General features: G+C 37.0%; 1 protein-coding gene and 1 pseudogene across 1 annotated transcript in view; one reads left to right on the top strand and one right to left on the bottom strand.

The window, feature by feature from the left end:
• The window catches only part of CCDC192 (coiled-coil domain containing 192), a 176049-nt gene that overhangs the window by 12223 nt on the left and 146171 nt on the right, over positions 1-17655 (top strand). The gene's annotated exons all lie outside the window — the stretch shown is intronic.
• LOC130860588 (60S ribosomal protein L26-like 1) lies at positions 15230-15608 on the bottom strand (annotated as a pseudogene).

Below are 17655 nucleotides of genomic sequence, written 5' to 3'. Positions count from 1 at the left end.
TCATCTATAAGAAAACCAAAATGCTTTGTTCCTTACAGTCAAGTTGTAATTAATGCAGCCCTTTCCCTCTGCTTCTGCAGAGAATTTCTCTGCTCTGTTTCTACCACCTCCTCCCATCCCCTTTTCCATTATCCAAGAAAATCCAACAAACTCTTTGCTTCAGGTCTTCAATTAGATTTCCCTTACTCTGAAATGCTTTTCTTCCTCTTTCACATTTGAGTTAGATGTCCTTACTAGGTGCTCTCATAATCCTTCTCCCATTTGGCCACCTGCCCCACCCCACCCCCACTAATTGTAATTGTCTATTTGTCTTCATCTCCCACTACACCATATGTTCCATGGAATAGAAGTACAGACAGTGATTTCCCTGAGGTCTGAAATCAAGTTAGGATTTATCCATTTGATCTCTGATGTCAAAGCTAGGCTCTTTCCATTATAACAATCAGAGTTGATCCTATAGGCAATGGGGAGCCATTAAAGGGTTTGAAGGGTACTCAGATTTGCCCTCAGAGAGAAAACTCTGAGTCTACTGAGAAGAACAGATTTATAGGAGATCAGAGTCAGGCATATCAGTGTTTAGGCACTTGCAAAAATCCAATTTAGAAATGACAAGTGCCTATTAGTACTGAAGAGAAGAAACAGACAAGAAATATTTATGAGATGTTTTGGTGATTAATTAAATGGAAAAGTAGTATTCAAGACTGATCCTAACCATCACATCAAAAAAATATATATATCTAGGCACAAACCTAACTAAGGAGGCAAAATACCTGTACTCTGAAAACTATAAAATGCTAATGAAAAAAAAAAATCAAACACAACACAGACAGATGGAAAGATATACTGTGTTCTAGGATTAGAAGAATCAACATTGTTAAAATGACCATACTATTCAAGACAATCTACAGGTTCAATGCAATCCCTATCAAATTGCAATGGCATTTTTTCAGAGAACTGGAACAAAAAAAAATTAAATTTGTATGGAAACACAAAAGGCCCCAAATAGGCAAAACAATCTTAAGAAAGAAGAACAGAGCAGGAGGAATCATGCTCCCTCACTTCAGACTATAGTAGAAAGCTACGGTAATCAAAACGGTATGGTACTGGCACAAAATAGACACATAGATCAATGAAACAGGATAGAAAGCCCAGAAATAAACCCACACACTTATGCTCAATTAACCTATGACAAAGGAGGCAAGAATATACAATGGAGAAAATACAGCCTCTTCAATAAGTGGTGCTGGGAAAACTGGACAGCTACATGTAAAAGAATAAAACATTCTCTAACACCATACACACAACTAAACCCAAAATGGATTGAAGACCTAAATGTTTGACCAGATTAATTTCCAAAATATACAAATAGCTCATACAGTTCAATATCAAAAAAACAACCCAATAAATAAATGAACAGAAGACCTAAACAGACATTCCTCCGTAGAAGATATATAGATGGACAAAAGACACATTAAAAGATGCTCAACATTGCTCATTATTAGAAAAATTCAAATCAATACTACAATGAGGTATCACCTCACACTGATCAGAATGGCCATCATCAAAAAGTCTAAAAACAATAAATGCTGGAGAGGATGTGGAGAAAAGGGAACCTTCTTACACTGTTGGTGGGAATGTAAATTGGTGCAGCCACTATGGAGAACAGAATGGAGGTTCCTTTAAAAACTAAAAATAGAGTTGCCATATGATCCAGAAATCTCACTCCTGAGCATATTCCGGAAAAGACAAAAACTCTAGTTCAAAAAGATACATGCACTCCCATGTCCATAGCAGCACTATTTCCAACAGCCAAGACATGGAAGCAACCTAAACTTCCATCAACAAATGCATGGATAAGAGGGCAGAAAGCATTATCAAGCAGTATCAGCAGTATTTCATTCTGTGGAACTGAAAACCACAGGAACAGAAAGAGAAAATGAAAAGGCAGAGGACTTTGTACCGGATGAAGGGACAAGATAAAACCCCAGGAAAACAACTAAATGAAGTGGAGATAGGCAACCTTCCAGAAAAAGAATTCAGAATAATAATGGTGAAGATAATCAAGGACTTTGAAGAAACACTGGATGCAAAGATTGAAAAGATGCAAGACAAGTTTAACAAAGACCTAGAAGAATTGAAGAACAAACAGAGGTAAGCAACACAATAACTGAAATGAAAAATACACTAGAAGGAACAAATAGCAGATTAACTGAGGCAGAAAAACAAATAAGTGACCTGGAAGACAGAATGGTGAAAATAACTGAGGTGGAAAAGAATAAAGAAAAAAGAATGGGAACTTCCTAGGTGGTGCAGTAGTTAAGAATCTGCCTGCCAATGCAAGGGACATGGGTTCAATCCCTGCTCCAGGAAGACCCCACATGCCACGGAGCAACTAAGCCAGTGCACCACAACTATTGAGCCTGAGCTTTAGAGCCGGTGAGCCACAACTATTGAGCCCATGTGCTGCAACTACTGAAGCCCACATGCCTAGAGCCTGTGCTCCACAACAAGAGAAGCCATGGCAATGAGGAGCCCAGGCACCACAACAAAGAGTAGCTCCCACTCACCACAACTGAAGAAAGCCCACGCACAGCAAAAAAGACCCAACACAGCCAATAAAATAAATAAATAAATAAATAAATAAATAAATAAATAAATAAATAAATAGAAAAAAAGAATGAAATGAAGACAGGCTAAGAGACCTCTGGGATAACGTTAAACAAGCCAATATTCACATTTAGGGGTCCCAGAAGGAGAGGAGAGAGAGAAAGGACCTGAGAAAATATTGGAAGAGATTATAGTTGAAAACCTCCCTAACATGAAAGGACATAGCCATCCAAGTCCAGGAAGTGCAGAGAGTCCCAGGCAGGATAAACCCAAGGAGAAACAAACCAAGACACATAGTACTCAGACTGACAAAATTTAAAGACAAAGAAAAATTATTAAAAGCAACAACGGAAAAATGACAAATAACATACAAGGAAACTCCCATAAGGCTAACAGTTGAGTTCTCAGCAGAAACTCTGCAAGCCAGAAGGGAATGGCATGATATATTTAAAGTGATGAAAGGGAAGAACCTACAACCAAGAATACTCTCCCCAGCAACGATCTCATTCAGATTTGATGGAGAAATCAAAAGCTTTACAGACAAGCAACAGCTAAGAGAACTCAGCACCACTAAACCAGCCCTACAACAAATGCTAAAGGAACTTCTCTAAGTGGGAAATGCAAGAGAAGAAAGGGACCTACAAAAACAAAAACAAGACAATTAAGAAAATGGTAATAGGAATGTATATATTGATAATTACCTTGAATGTAACTGGACTAAATGCTCCAATGAAAAAACACAGACTGGCTGAATGGATACAAAAACAAGACCCATATATATGCTGTCTCCAAGAGACCCACTTCAGACCTAGGGACACACACTTCAGATGGAAAGTGAGGGGATGGAAAAAGATATTCCATGCAAATGAAAATCAAAAGAAAGCTGGACTAGCAATACTCATATCAGATAAAATAGACTTTAAAATAAAAAATGTTGCAAGAAAGAAGAAAGGATACTACATAATGATCAAAGGATCAATCCAAGAAGAGGAGATAATTATAAATATATATGCACCCAATATAGGAGCACCTCAATACATAAGGCAAATGCTAACAACTATGAAAGAGGAAATCGACAACAACACAATAATAGTGGGGGACTTTAACACCCCACTTACACCAATGGACAGATCATCCACACAGAAAATTAATAAGGAAACACAAGCTTTAAATGACACAAGAAACCAGCTAGATTTAATAGATATCTATAGGACATTCCACCCAAAAACAGCTCATTACACTTTCTTCTCAAGTGCACACAGAAAATTCTCCAGGACAGATCACATTTTGGGTCACAAATCAAACCTTGGTAAATTTAAGAATATTGAAATTGTATCAAGCATCTTTGCTGACCACAACGTTATGAGATTAGAAATCAATCACAGGGGAAAAAATGTAAAAAAACAAACACATGGAGGCTAAACAATACACTACTAAATAACCAAGAGATCACTAAAGAAATCAAAGAGGAAATCAAAAAATACCTAGAGACAAATGACAATGAAAACACAATGATCCAAAACCTATGGAATGCAGCAAAAGCAGTCCTAAGAGGCAAGTTTATAGCAATAAAATCCTACCTCAAGAAACAAGAAAAACCCCAAATAAACAATCTAAACTTACACCTAGAGAAACCAGAGAAAGAAGAGCAAACAAAACCCAAAGTTAGTAGACAGAGAGAAATCATAAAGATCAGAGCAGAAATAAATGAAATAGAAACAAAGAAAACAATAGCAAAAATCAATAAAACTAAAACCTTGTTCTTTGAGTAGATAAATAAAATTGATAAACCTCTAGCAAGACTCATCAAGAAAAAGAGGGAGAGGACTCAAATCAATAAAATTAGAAATGAAACAGGAGAAGTTACAACAGACACCACAGAAATAAAAAGCACCATAAGAGACTACTACAACAAACCATATGCCAATAAAATGGACCTGGACCACCTGGAAGAAATTGACAGATTCTTAGAAAGGTATAGCTTCCCAAGACTGAATCAGGAAGAAATAGAAAATATGAACAGACCAATCACAAGTAATGAAATTGAAACTGTGATTAAAAATCTCCCAACAAACAAAAGTCAAGGACCAGATGGCTTCACAGGTGAACTCAATGAAACATTTAGAGAAGAGCTAACACCCATCCTTCTCAAATTCTTCCAAAAAATTTCAGAGGAAGGAACACTTCCAAACTCATTCTATGAGGCCACCATCACCCTGGTACCAAAACCAGAAAAAGATACTACAAAAAAAGAAAATTACAGGCCAATAACACTGATGAATTTAGATGCAAAAATCCTCAACAGAATACTAGCAAGCAGAATCCAACAACACGTTAAAAGGATCTTACACCATGATCAAGTGGGGTTTATCCCTGGAATGCAAGGATTCTTGAATAAATGCAAATCAATCAATGTGACATACCATGTTAACAAACTGAAGGATAAAAACAACATGGTCGAGTCAAGGAAGGGAGGGAATACGGGGATATGTATATAAAAACAGATGATTGAACCTGATGTACCCCCCCCCAAAAAAAAACAAAACAAAAAACAAAAAAAAACCATGTTCATCTCAATAGATGCAGAAAAAGCTTTTGACAAAATTCAACACCCATTTATGATAAAAACTCTCCAGAAGGTGGGCATAGAGGGAACCTACCTCAACATAATAAAGGCCATATATGACAAACCCACATCAAACAGCATTCTCAATGGTGAAAAACTGAAAGCATTCCCTCTAAGATCAGGAACAACACAAGGATGTCCACTCTCTGCACTACTATTCAACGTAGTTTTGGAAGTCCTTGCCACAGCAATCAGAAAAGAAAAAGAAATAAAAGGAATCTAAATTGGAAAAGAAGAAGTAAAACTGTCACTCTTCACAGATGACATGATAATATACATAGAAAATCCTAAATGCCACCAGAAAAATACTGGAGCTAATCAATGAATTTGGTAAAGTTGCAGGATACAAAATTAACACACAGAAATCTTTCATTTCTATACACAAACAACAAAAGATCAGAAAGAGAAATTACAGAAACAATCCTATTCAACATTGCAACAAAAAAAATAAAATACCTAGGAATAAACCTAACTAAGGAGGTAAAAGACCTGTACTCAGAAAACTATAAGACAGTGATGAAAGAAATCAAAGATGACACAAAAAGATGGAGAGATATACCATGTTCTTGGATTGGAAGAATCAACATTGTGAAAATGAGTATACTATCCAAAACAATCTACAGATTCAATGCAATCCTTATCAAATTACCAATAGCGGTTTTTACAGAACTAGAACAAAAAATCCTAAAAATTGTATGGAGACAAGGAAGACCCCGAATAGCCAAAACAATCTTGAGGGGAAAAAAATGGAACTGGAAGAATCAGACTCCTTGAATTCAGACTATACTACAAAGCTACAGTAATCAAGACAATATGGTACGGGCACAAAAACAGAAATATAGACAATGGAACAGGATAGAAAGCCCAGAGATAAACTATGGTCAACTAATCTATCACAAAGGAGGCTAGCATATACAATGGAGAAAAGACAGCCTCTTCAATAAGTGGTGCTGGGAAAACTGGACAGCTACATATAAAAGAATGAAATTAGAACACTCCCTAACACCATACACAAAAATAAACTCAAAATGCATTAAAGACCTAAATGTAAGGCCAGACACTGTAAAACTCTTAGAGGAAAACATAGGAAGAACACTCTTTGAGATAAATCACAGCAAGATCTTTTTTTGACCCACCTCCTAGAGTAATGGAAATAAAAACAAAAAGAAATAAGTGGGACCTAATGAAACTTCAAAGCTTCTGCACAGAAAAGGAAACTATACGCAAGACAAAAAGACAACCCTCAGAATGGGAGAAAATATTTGCAAATGAATCAACAGACAAAGGATTAATCTCAAAAATATATAAACAGTTCATCCAGCTCAATATCAAAAAAACAAACAACCCAATCAAGAAATGGGCACAAGACGTAAACAGGCATTTCTCCAAAGAAGCTATACAGATGGGGAGCAGGCACATGAAAAGCTGCTCAACATCTCTAATTATTAGAGAAATGCAAATCAAAACTACAATGAGGTATCACCTTACATCAGTTGGAATGGACATCATCAGAAAATCTACAAACAGTAAATGCTGGAAAGGGTGTGGAGAAAAGGGAACCCTCTTGCACTGTTGGTGGGAATGTAAATTGATACAGCCACTATGAAGGACAGTATGGAGGTTCCTTGAAAATCTAAAAATAGAGTTACCATATGACCCAGCAATGCCACTACTGGGCGTATACACAGAAAAAACCATAACTCAAAAAGACACATGCACTCCAATGGTCATTGCAGCACTATTTACAATAGCCAGGATATGGAAGCAACCTAAATGTTCATCCACAGATGAATGGATAAAGAAGAAGTGGTACATATATACAATGGAATATTACTTAGCTGTAAAAAGGAACGAAATTGGGACATTTGTAGAGACATGGATGGACCTAGAGACTGTCATACAGAGTGAAGTGAGTCAGAAAGAGAAAAAAAAATATTGTATATTAACACATATATGTGGAATATAGAAAATGGTACAAATCAACCAGTTTGCAAGGTAGAAATTGAGACAAAGATGTAGAAACAAACACATGGACACCAAGTGGGGAAAGCGGGAGGGGGTTGAGGGGGGATGAATTGGGAGATTGGGATTGCCATATATACATTACTAACAAGAAAAAAAGTATGAAATTGTACGCTTTAAATATATGCAGTTTATTGTATGTCAATTGTATCTCAATAAAAGTTCTTGAAGAAAAACAAATGAATGGTTAAAGAAATAAAGAAGATGTGATACACACACACACACGAATATTAGCCACAAAACAGAATGTAATAATGCCATTTGCAGCAACATAGATGGACCTAAAGATTATCATACTAAGTGAAGTAAGTCAGAGAAAGACAAATATATCATTTATACGTGGATTATGAAAAAAATGATGTAAATGAACTTATTTACAAAACAAAAATTGACTCACAGACATTGAAAACAAACTTACAGTTACCAAAGGGCGGCGGGGGGAGGGATAAATGCACACACACACGCATCTCAGTTAAAAAAAGATTGCTCCCAACTTTCAGGTGACGGGATGATCTGTGGTCACCCCAGCTATCTTATGTTTGAATCATTAGATGTTAAAGGTGGCTCATTTCCTGTGGAAGGCTCCATGTAGCCTCAATTTACCCCATGTATGCCCTGGATTCTTCTCAGTGCTTTGCAATTTGGATTTCTTTATTTAGGTCTTCTGAATATTTCAGTCCTTTGGTACATCACACCCTTATCCTATTTCTTAGAAATAGTTTTTCCTCTTCCCATTTTTCAGTCCCTGGGCCTTCGGGAACATTTTAGATGACCATGTGTTTGTATGAAGCCTTTTTTATTAGCCTTTTTATTAGCCTTAGGAACAGTTTAGTGCTTAAAGTTGAAGTTGTATAAATACCAGTTTCTTGCAGTTACTGAATGGATGTATAGCAACAGGCAGTCCCTGATACCCTTCAGGGGATATCCAAGTCAAAACTATTTACATAATGATATTAATTGTTTATTGACCTTTTCTACTATCATTCTTTCACACGTAGACAGAGACGTTTTCTAGATTCTACATGAAAGATTGAACAGGGAGCAGGCATGAGAACCCAGCCGTCCTCTATTAAGTGGGACAGTAAGGAGATTTGAGTAGAAAGAAAGACCCGTGAAAGAAACTCAAGGATAGGAGAATGCATTTCCCACAAGTCAGAGAGTGGAGTCAGCTCTGTGAGTCCTACCAGTAGGGAAAGCCTATACCCTGTTCCACAAAAGTGCTCTGAAAATGGGCCAGAACTTTAAGGGACTGGCTATATCCAAGGAATGGGTCCTAGGCCTCTGCAGTTGTTGGCTTTAATTTCTTAGAACCTGGTATTATTGCCTTTTGACTTTTATATCCAAACACTTGACCTTTACCTGCAAGTCAACGATTAATTGCCTCACCTTTTCACGTCCCACTTCTCTCTGCTATTTTTATCTATTCATACGGCCCAGAAGACTTATTTGGAGATTAAGGGCATCTATGCCTGGATCCCTAACTTTATATTTCAACTATTGATTGACTTTTTGGTGAATACTTCTACTTTTAGTCAGAACTTAAATGTTTCTTCATTACTCAAAGTTCCCTGCTTCCCCCCACCCCTATTTGGGGCTATTATGGCTAAATTTGGTCCCTTTCAAATGCTGAAGTTCTAACTCCTAGTACCGCAGAACATGACTTTATTTGGCAATAAGGTTTTTGCAGATGTAATTAGTAAAATGAGGACATGTAGGAGTAAGATGCACTCCTAATCCAATATAGCTGCGTCCTTATAAACGTGGAAACTTGGATACAGACATACCAGAAGAAAGTCATGTGAAGATGAAGATAGAGAGCAAGGTCATGCTTCTAGAAGCCAAGGAATGCCAAAGATTGCTAGCAAATTGCCAGAAGCCAGAGAAGAGGCATAGAAGAGATTCCTCATCACAGCCCTCAGAAGGAATCAAGCCTACTGACACTGGATCTTGAACTTCTAGCCTCCAGAACAGTGAGACAATAAGTTTGTGTTTAAGCCACTCAGTTTGTGGTATTCTTTAACAGCAACCCTAGCAAACTAAAACAGGGGGTAACCATGCATCTAAATTATAGGCCTTCGGAGGTCTATTTTAAGATGTGCATAAACTTAGGAATGGCTGGAAATAACTTGTTAAAAGCAGAAATATTAATAAATGTAAAAGTCTGTTTTGTCTAGGATGGGGGTAGGGTGAATTTGTTGTTTGTTTTTAATTGTAAAATTGAAATGAGACCAAACCCATTCTGTGACCTAAAAGTGTCATCAGACAGAGGGGTTCCTGCCCTTTCCACAGGTAGGATAGGTAATTTTTATACTGCTTGCCTTGATTATTCATTGCCAAGGAATTTCTTAGCTTGTAGTACTAGTTCAACTTAGCTTGCAAAACTTTTCGCACAAGGGAAGCCCTTGGTTTTTTTGTTGTTGTTGTTTTGTTTGTTTTTTTGTTTATAAATTTATTTATTCCTCTATTTTGGTTGTGTTGGGTCTTCATTTCTGTGCGTGGGCTTTCACTAGTTGCAGTGAGTGGGGGCTACTTTTCGTTGTGGTGCACAGGCTTCTCATTGCAGTGGCTTCTCTTGTTTTGAAGCACGGGCTCTAGGCGCATGGACTTCAGTAGTTGTGGCACTCAGGCTCAGTAGTTGTGGCTCGTGGGCTTTAGAGTGCAGGCTCAGTAGTTGTGGTGCACAGGCTTAGTTGCTCCACGGCATGTGGGATCTTCTCAGACTAGGGATCGAACAAACCTGTGTCCCCTGCAGTGGCAGGTGGATTCTTAACCACTGCGCCACCAGGGAAGTCCCAAAGCCTTTGTTTTTAAACAAAGTCACTCCTCTCGGCAGCGTGAGCTCTACAAGTATTGCCAAGACTCAATTTGTTTTTGAGTGGTTTTTAAGTGATATTGGAAACCTCTTCTACAATATTAATTGCTGTGTATGTGGGTGTGGGTTGTGAAGGAGATGATCTAAGAGAACCCATAATAAGAGGAGATAAACATAACAATTCACATTACTTAATGGGGTGGTTTTAATAATAGTCCTCTGTGATGGATTGAGTGGACAGTGAGACAAAGAGAAGTTTTAAATATACTTGTGGCTTAAACATATGGATGGGTGGTTTCATTTATTAAGAGAGGGAAGTCTGGGGAAGGTACAGAATATTAGGAGTTCATTTTGAATACATTAATTCTTTTTTTTATTTTATTGAGATACAATTGACATACAATAAACTGCATATAAAGTGTACAATTTGATATTCTTTTTCTTATTAGTAATGTATATATGGCAATCCCAATCTCCCAATTCATCCCGCCCCAACCCCCCCCCCCCAGCTTTCCCCACTTGGTGGTCATATGTTTTTTAAAAATTTACTCTATTGAAGTATAGTTCATTTGCAATGTTTTGTTATTTTCTGTTGTACAGCATGATTCAGTTATACATGTATATACATTATTTTTCATGTTCTTTTCCATTATGGTTTATCCTAGGACATTGAATATAGTCCCCCGTGCTGTACAGTAGGACCTTGTTATTTATCCATTCTACATATAATAGTTTGCATCTGCTAATCCCAACCTCCCAATCCATCCCTCCCTTACCCCCTCACCCCCTTGGCAACCACAAGTCTGTTCTCTATGTCTGTGAGTCTGTTTCTGTCTTGTAGATAAGTTCACTTGTGTCATATTTTAGGTTCCACATATAAGTGATATCATATGTCTTTCTCTTTCTGACTTATTCACCTAGTATGATAATCTCTAGGTCCATCCATGTTGCTGCAAATGGCATTATTTCATTCTTTTTTATGAATACATTAGTTCTTAGTTGTCTAGTAAATATTCAGGTGACAATATTAAGTAGGTTGTTGGATACACACACACATCTCCAACAAGCTAAATGGTTGTATGTAAAAAAAACTGGGAGTCATAAATATGTGTATGACTAGCATTTCAACCATTTCTCCTAATGAGATCAACTAGAACTTGCAGATTTTGATATTTAGAGGAGTGGAAGATGAGGAAAATCTAGCCAAGGAAACTAAGAATCAGGAAGAAATCCAGACTCATGTACTGGGAGCAGTAGAAAAAGTGTTTCACAAGGTATGGCATGCTCAGATCTGTAACATTTTACTGGGAGATCGAATAAGATGGCCAGAAATGTGTCCACTGTATTTGGAAACATGAGAATCATAGGCAACCTTGGCAAGATCAGTTTCAGTGGAGTAGTAGGGGGCAGAGGCAATCGAGGAGAGATTCAGAGAGGAAAATCATCCAGGGTAGCCCTCTTCATGGCCATTGGAAATTTTTTTTTTTTCTGTAGCATAAAAAGGAGAGAGGTTCGGAGAGAGGGAGGGAGAGAATTCTGAGAATCTAATTTAAGACTCAGAATTTAGGTGTGCCTCTACTTCTAAGTTAAATGAACCAACTAATTACCTCTTTAATCTAAACCAATTTGCGTTAGCTTTCTGTAACATAACTGAAATGGTCTTGACAAATAGAGGAATCAATGACATACCCTAAACTAAAACTTAGTACAACCGCTACAAAATGAATACCCTCTAGCCTTTTTCTTGACTGTGACCGTGGAAGAAAAGGACAAAGAAGGCTCCCAGAGATCAGAAACAGAATCAAACAGATCAGAAAACTCCACTCATTGCACTGCCAGCACAGGCCTGATTATTGCTGACTAATGTTGATAGAATGTGATGTTTACAATGGCCTGTGACAACAGTAAGTTGTTTCCTTTTTTCCCTTTTTTAAAGGGGAATAATACTGTGACTGTCCTGTTTTCCCTGTATTTTAGACATATTAGGGAGTGTATATTTAAAATTTTGTGTTTAGGTGCCGTATCATGATGAGTCTCATCTGGATTTGATTCGGAGAGAGACGCACAAAGTGTGAAGCCAGATGTAGGAACTCAGTATGACTTTGTGTTGTCTCCTTTTGAGAGGGGAAGTGCATTTTTTGATTCATGTAGAATAGATACATCATATTATGTAGGAGCGTTTGGGGAAAAGCATATCCTCACAAGCATGAGGATGTAATTGTGCTGAACACCCAGAGGGTGAATTTTAATTGGCCTCTGTTTTCATATTTACCTTTTCCGGAGAATAGCTCCTTTAGCCTTCAGTCTTGGGCTGTCAATCACAGTATTCCTGACTAGCATATGACTGAGATCCAGTCAGTTATGCTATCTCATTTTCCTGACCATCAGGATTAGTCCAGGAGTGGCCATATGAACAGAGGTGGGTCAAAAACTTCTTTTTCAGTTTGTTACTGGAGGGACAAATTGTGTTTCTATTGAGGACCTGAAGCTTGAAAGCGATAGGTAACATCTTCCCCAACGTGTGAAGAAAGCTTGTCTGCACTGGAAAATCATGAGACCGACACATAGAAGCAGCACCAAGATTTAGAGGTAAAAGGAGACAGAATACTGTGATTGCTTTGGAGTCTGTGGAATCTAGTTGTGAGTGAAACAAAAATCTACTTCGGACTCCCCAGTTACATAAGCCCATACATTTTTGCTTAAAAAAAAAGAGTGAGAAGATTGTAAGAAAGTGACAACAAGTGTGGGTAGGCAATCATTGTCAGAAGTCTGAGTGGGAAAAGAAGCACAGAAATGAGCTGATGATTGGAGGAGGAGGTGGGGGGGTGTTCAACAGACAGCTTTTGTTTATGGGAATTACTATAACGTGTTTATATGCTGAGCAGATTCATCCAGAAAGGGTGAGAGAATGAAGAAATGGATGGGGGGGGGAGGAGGAACTACAGAAATTACAGGAGCAAAGGCTTTTGACACACAGAGATAAGATTCAAAGCCAAGTGAAAGGTCTGGCCTTTGATAGAAGAGTATCTTCTCCGTTTGTTCAGTAAGAATGTTTTTTCCTTCAACGAACAGAAACCCAATTAAAGTAATGCATTAAGGCCAGCTATCAACACACATAAGAATAAATCCAGAGGTGGAGCAGTTCCAGGGTTGTTTAATTCAACAGCTCAAGAATGTCAGCAGGAACACAGGTGTTATCTATCCTTTGCTCTACTATCCTCAGTGTTGACTGTGTCTTACACAATATCTGCAATAATCCCAAGCATTACATGCAGTCAGAACATCCTGTGAGAAAGAGATGTTCTTCCTCCTGTGTCTTTTTAAAAAATCTGGTAAAATCCTTCTCCTCAGGCTCCAGGGGCCTCTCCTGGTTCGCAGGCTCATGCCTAAAATAATATTTTATACCTAGGAATGAGACCCACAAGGCTGGCTGAGCAATTGTGATTCATTCCCTGGAGTTGGGCAAGACCACGTTTCCCTGAACACACGGTTGCTTCCTAATCCAAACTGGCTGTCTGGTAACAAGCGATAAATGGGGAGACAACCGGTGGGAAACACATTAGCAGGGTCTGTTGCACTAAGGGTTATATATTGGCTGATGTGAAGGTGAGGGAGTAGCCTCCTGGAAACATCAATTTCCTCAGTGAATTATTGATAAGGTGGTCATTTGGGGTGAGGGGTGAGGTAGAATTTTGAAGGGAAAGAAAGTATGAAATGATATTTGAGGAAAGAGTAGAGAGTAATAAATAGAGAGGAGGAAAGCCAATTTACTAGTAGAAAAATATGATTATTTTGATGTCAGGGGAGTGTTGACTACTTGTCTGAGATTTGAGTTCATTAATTTAAAGTTAATCCAATCCAATTTTGTTATTTTTTTTCTAATAACATTCAATGAATGGATGTAATGATGACAATTTTCTTAACCATTGAGAACTAAATAGAAAGTCATTTTATTTTAGAAGAGGTGAAATTCACATAAATACAATTAACCATTTTAATGGATGTAATTCAGTGGCATTTAGCATGTTCACAATGTTGTGTAACCGCCACCTCTCTTGAGTTTCAACATTTTTAATTCATCCCAGAAGAACACTTCGTACCCATTAAGTGAGTCCCTATAATCCCTTCCACCCATCTCCTGACAACCACTAATCTGCTTTCTGTCTCTGTGGGTTTACCTGTTCTGGATATTTCATACAAAAGGAATCATGCAATACGTGACCTTTTGTGTCTGGCTTCTTTCACCTAGCATAATGTTTTCAACATTCATTCAAGTTATAGCGACTATCAGTACTTCATTCCTTTTCATGGCTGAATAATATTTCATTGTATGTATACAACACAATTTGTTTATTCATCTGTTAGTGAACATTTGGTTTCCACCTTGTAGCTAGTAAGAATAACGCTGCTATGAGTATGCAAGTTTCTGTGTGGATACATGCTTTCATTTCTCTTGGGTGCATACCTAGCAGTGAAATTGTTGGACCATATGGTCCATACAGTAATTCTATTTTTAACTCTTTGATGAATGACAAAACTGTTTCCCACAATAGCTACACCATCTTACATTCCCTCTAGCAACATACAAGTGTTCTTATTTCTCTACATCTTCACCAACACTTTCTATTTTTTATTTTTTAAATCATAGACCTACACACACTGCTATATTTAAAATAGATAACCAACAAGGACGTATTATATAGCACAGGGAACTCTGCTCAATATTCTGTAATAACTTAAATGGGAAAAGAACTTGAAAAAAATAGATACATGTATATGTATAACTGAATCACTTTACTGTACAGCTGGAACTAACACAACATTGTTAATCAACTATACTCCAATATAAAATTAAAAAAAATCATGGCCATCATAGTGGCTGTGAAGTGAAATACCATTAGGGTTTTGGTTTGCATTTTCTTATTTAATGACCAATTATGTTGAGTTTTTTTAAAATTAGGAAATGTCCAATTTTATTCACACAATTATTAACCACAATTGCAAAATTAGATCTATAGTGCTACATATCAATAACAAGATGGAAAAGAAATGTAACATTAGAGACATCTTGTAAAGTTGCAAAGAAATACACACTAGGCTAAAAATCTATAGTCGAACCATGGTTTCACAATAGGTTATTTCATTTCTGCATTTTCGCAATGTTATTCCTTATAGTTATTTTTCTCTTTACCAACTTGTCCAGATCTGGCTTGACATAAAAGAATTTTCTGGTCTTTGTCAAGTTTTAGCCTGCTGATAACTACCTTGTGCCGATAGCCTTCTCACACTGTACCTGCTCGATAAAGATGACCTATTTTTTCTGCACACCTGAACTCTCTTGCTGACTCGCTGACCTCTGTAGTGTCCTCAAACCACCCAGACCTCGTTGTCCTTGTGAATGGGCATGAGCAGATGTTGTACTTCTGCTGCAGCTCCTTGGAGAGCAGGGATAGCATGATCTTCCTGTGCACGTGAAGGGACACTGAAGCGATGTTTGTAATTTTTGCTGCCTTTTGAGATTAGGAAGGTGTCATACTTCATGCTAACGACTTGCTTGTACCAGTCATGCTTTCAAACACCTCTTCATGTGTTTGTGGGCCATTTGTGTATCTTCTTTGGAGAAATGTCTATTCAAGTCCTCTCCCCATCTTTGTTTTTGTTTTTTCTTTTTTTTTTTTTGAAACTGACCAGGGATCAAACCCATGGCCCCTGCAGTGGAAGTCTGGAGTCTTAACCATTGGACCACCAGAGAAGTCACTCCTTTGCCCATTTTTCAATTGTTTTTTTTTTTTTCTTGTTGTTGCTGCATTGTAAGAGTTCTTCATAAGTATATTCTGGATACTAAATCTTTATCAGACATATGATTTGCAAATTTTTTTTCACATGCTGTAGGTTATCTTTTCACTTTCTTGATAATGTCCTTTCCTGAACAAAAATTTATAATTTTTAAAAAATTTAAAAAAAATTTTTTAAAGCTCTTTATTGGAATATAATTGCTTTACACTGTTAAAATTTTTAATTTTGATGAAGTCCAATTTAACTATTTTTTATTTTGTTGCTCCTGCTTTTAGTGTCAAATAATCCATTGCCAAATGCAAGATCTTGAAGATTTTCCCCTGATTTCTTTTAAAAATTTTATAGTTTTTGCTCTTACATTTAGATCCATATTGTTAATTTTTATTTATGGAGTGAGGTAGGGGTAGAACTTCATTGTTTTCCATGTGGTTATACAGTTGTCCCAGCGCCATTTGTGAAGAAACTCTTCTTTACCTATGAAATGCTCTAATCACCCCAGGGACAGGTACCATAAAACTAGGGGCAAACTTCATGCTCCAGAGCCCCCTGAAGTTATTCAAACTAGCTGATCCTAACCCTGCTTATATTTACTCACCCCCTCCTTCCCATGGAAACTACAATAAATGCTCTTGTCCACATTTTCCCTTGCCTCCTCTACCTCCTGATTAACCCTGTAATTCCCATGTAATCTTCATATGGAGATAGTTTTATTTTTTCACTTCCAGTTTAGATGTTTTCTTTTTTTCTTCCTTAATTGTTCCGGGTAGTTTTTTTTGTGTTTTTTTTTTCAGTACCAAGTTGAATAGCAGTGGAGAAAAGCAGGCATCCTTGTCTTGTTCCTGATCTTAAGGGGAAAGCTTTCCCTCTTTCAACATTAAATATGATGCTAGCTGTGGGTTTTTCATAAATGCTCTTTATCATGTTGAGAAAGTTTTCTTCTATTCCTGATTCGCTGAGTGTTTCTATCATATCACAAATTTTGTCAAATATTTTTTCTATACCTACTGAGATGATCATGTATTTTTCTTTCACTCTATTAATGTCATGTATTATAGTAATTGTGCCCTTCCTTGCATTCTTGGGATAAATTCCATTTAGTCATGGTGTATACTCTTTGTAATGCACTGTTGGATGCAGTTTGCTAGTATTTTTCTGAGGATTTTTGCATCTATATTCTTAAGTGATATTGGTTTATAGTTTTCTTGCAGTATCTTTGTGTGACTTTGGTATTAGGGTAATATATTAGGAAGTATTCTCTCCTTTTCTGTTTTTTAGATGAACTTGTGTGAGATTAGTGTTAACTTGTTCTTAAAATGTTTGCTGAATTTACCAGCGAATCCATCTGATCCTGGACTTGGTTGAGGAAGGTTTCTGATTAATGATATAGTCTCTTTACTTGTTATTGGTCTATTGAGATTTTCAACTTTTCCTGAATCAGTTCTGGCAATTTGTGTCTTTCTAGGAATTTGTCCATTTCATCTAGATAATATAATTGGTTCATATCCAGTTATTCATAGTATTCTCTCATAATGCTTTTAATTTCTCTAAGGTTGGTAGTAATATCCCTACTTTCACTTCTTTTAGTTATTTTTCTTTCTTTTCTCTATTTCTTAGTCAGTATAATGAAAGATTTGTCCACTTTGTTGATCACTTCTAAGAATCAACTTTTTGGTTTCATTGATTCTCTATATTTTTTTTCCTATTCTCTGTTTTGTTTATCTCTGCTTTATTCTTTATTATTTCCTCCTCCTATTGGCTTTGGGTTTAGTTTTCTCTTTTTCTTCAAGTTCTT

The sequence above is a fragment of the Hippopotamus amphibius genome, chromosome 1 (assembly GCF_030028045.1).
Source record: "Hippopotamus amphibius kiboko isolate mHipAmp2 chromosome 1, mHipAmp2.hap2, whole genome shotgun sequence".
Lineage (NCBI taxonomy): Eukaryota > Metazoa > Chordata > Mammalia > Artiodactyla > Hippopotamidae > Hippopotamus > Hippopotamus amphibius.
The sequence above is the reverse complement of the archived record's forward strand: the minus strand, read 5'-3'. Positions and strand labels throughout refer to the sequence as shown.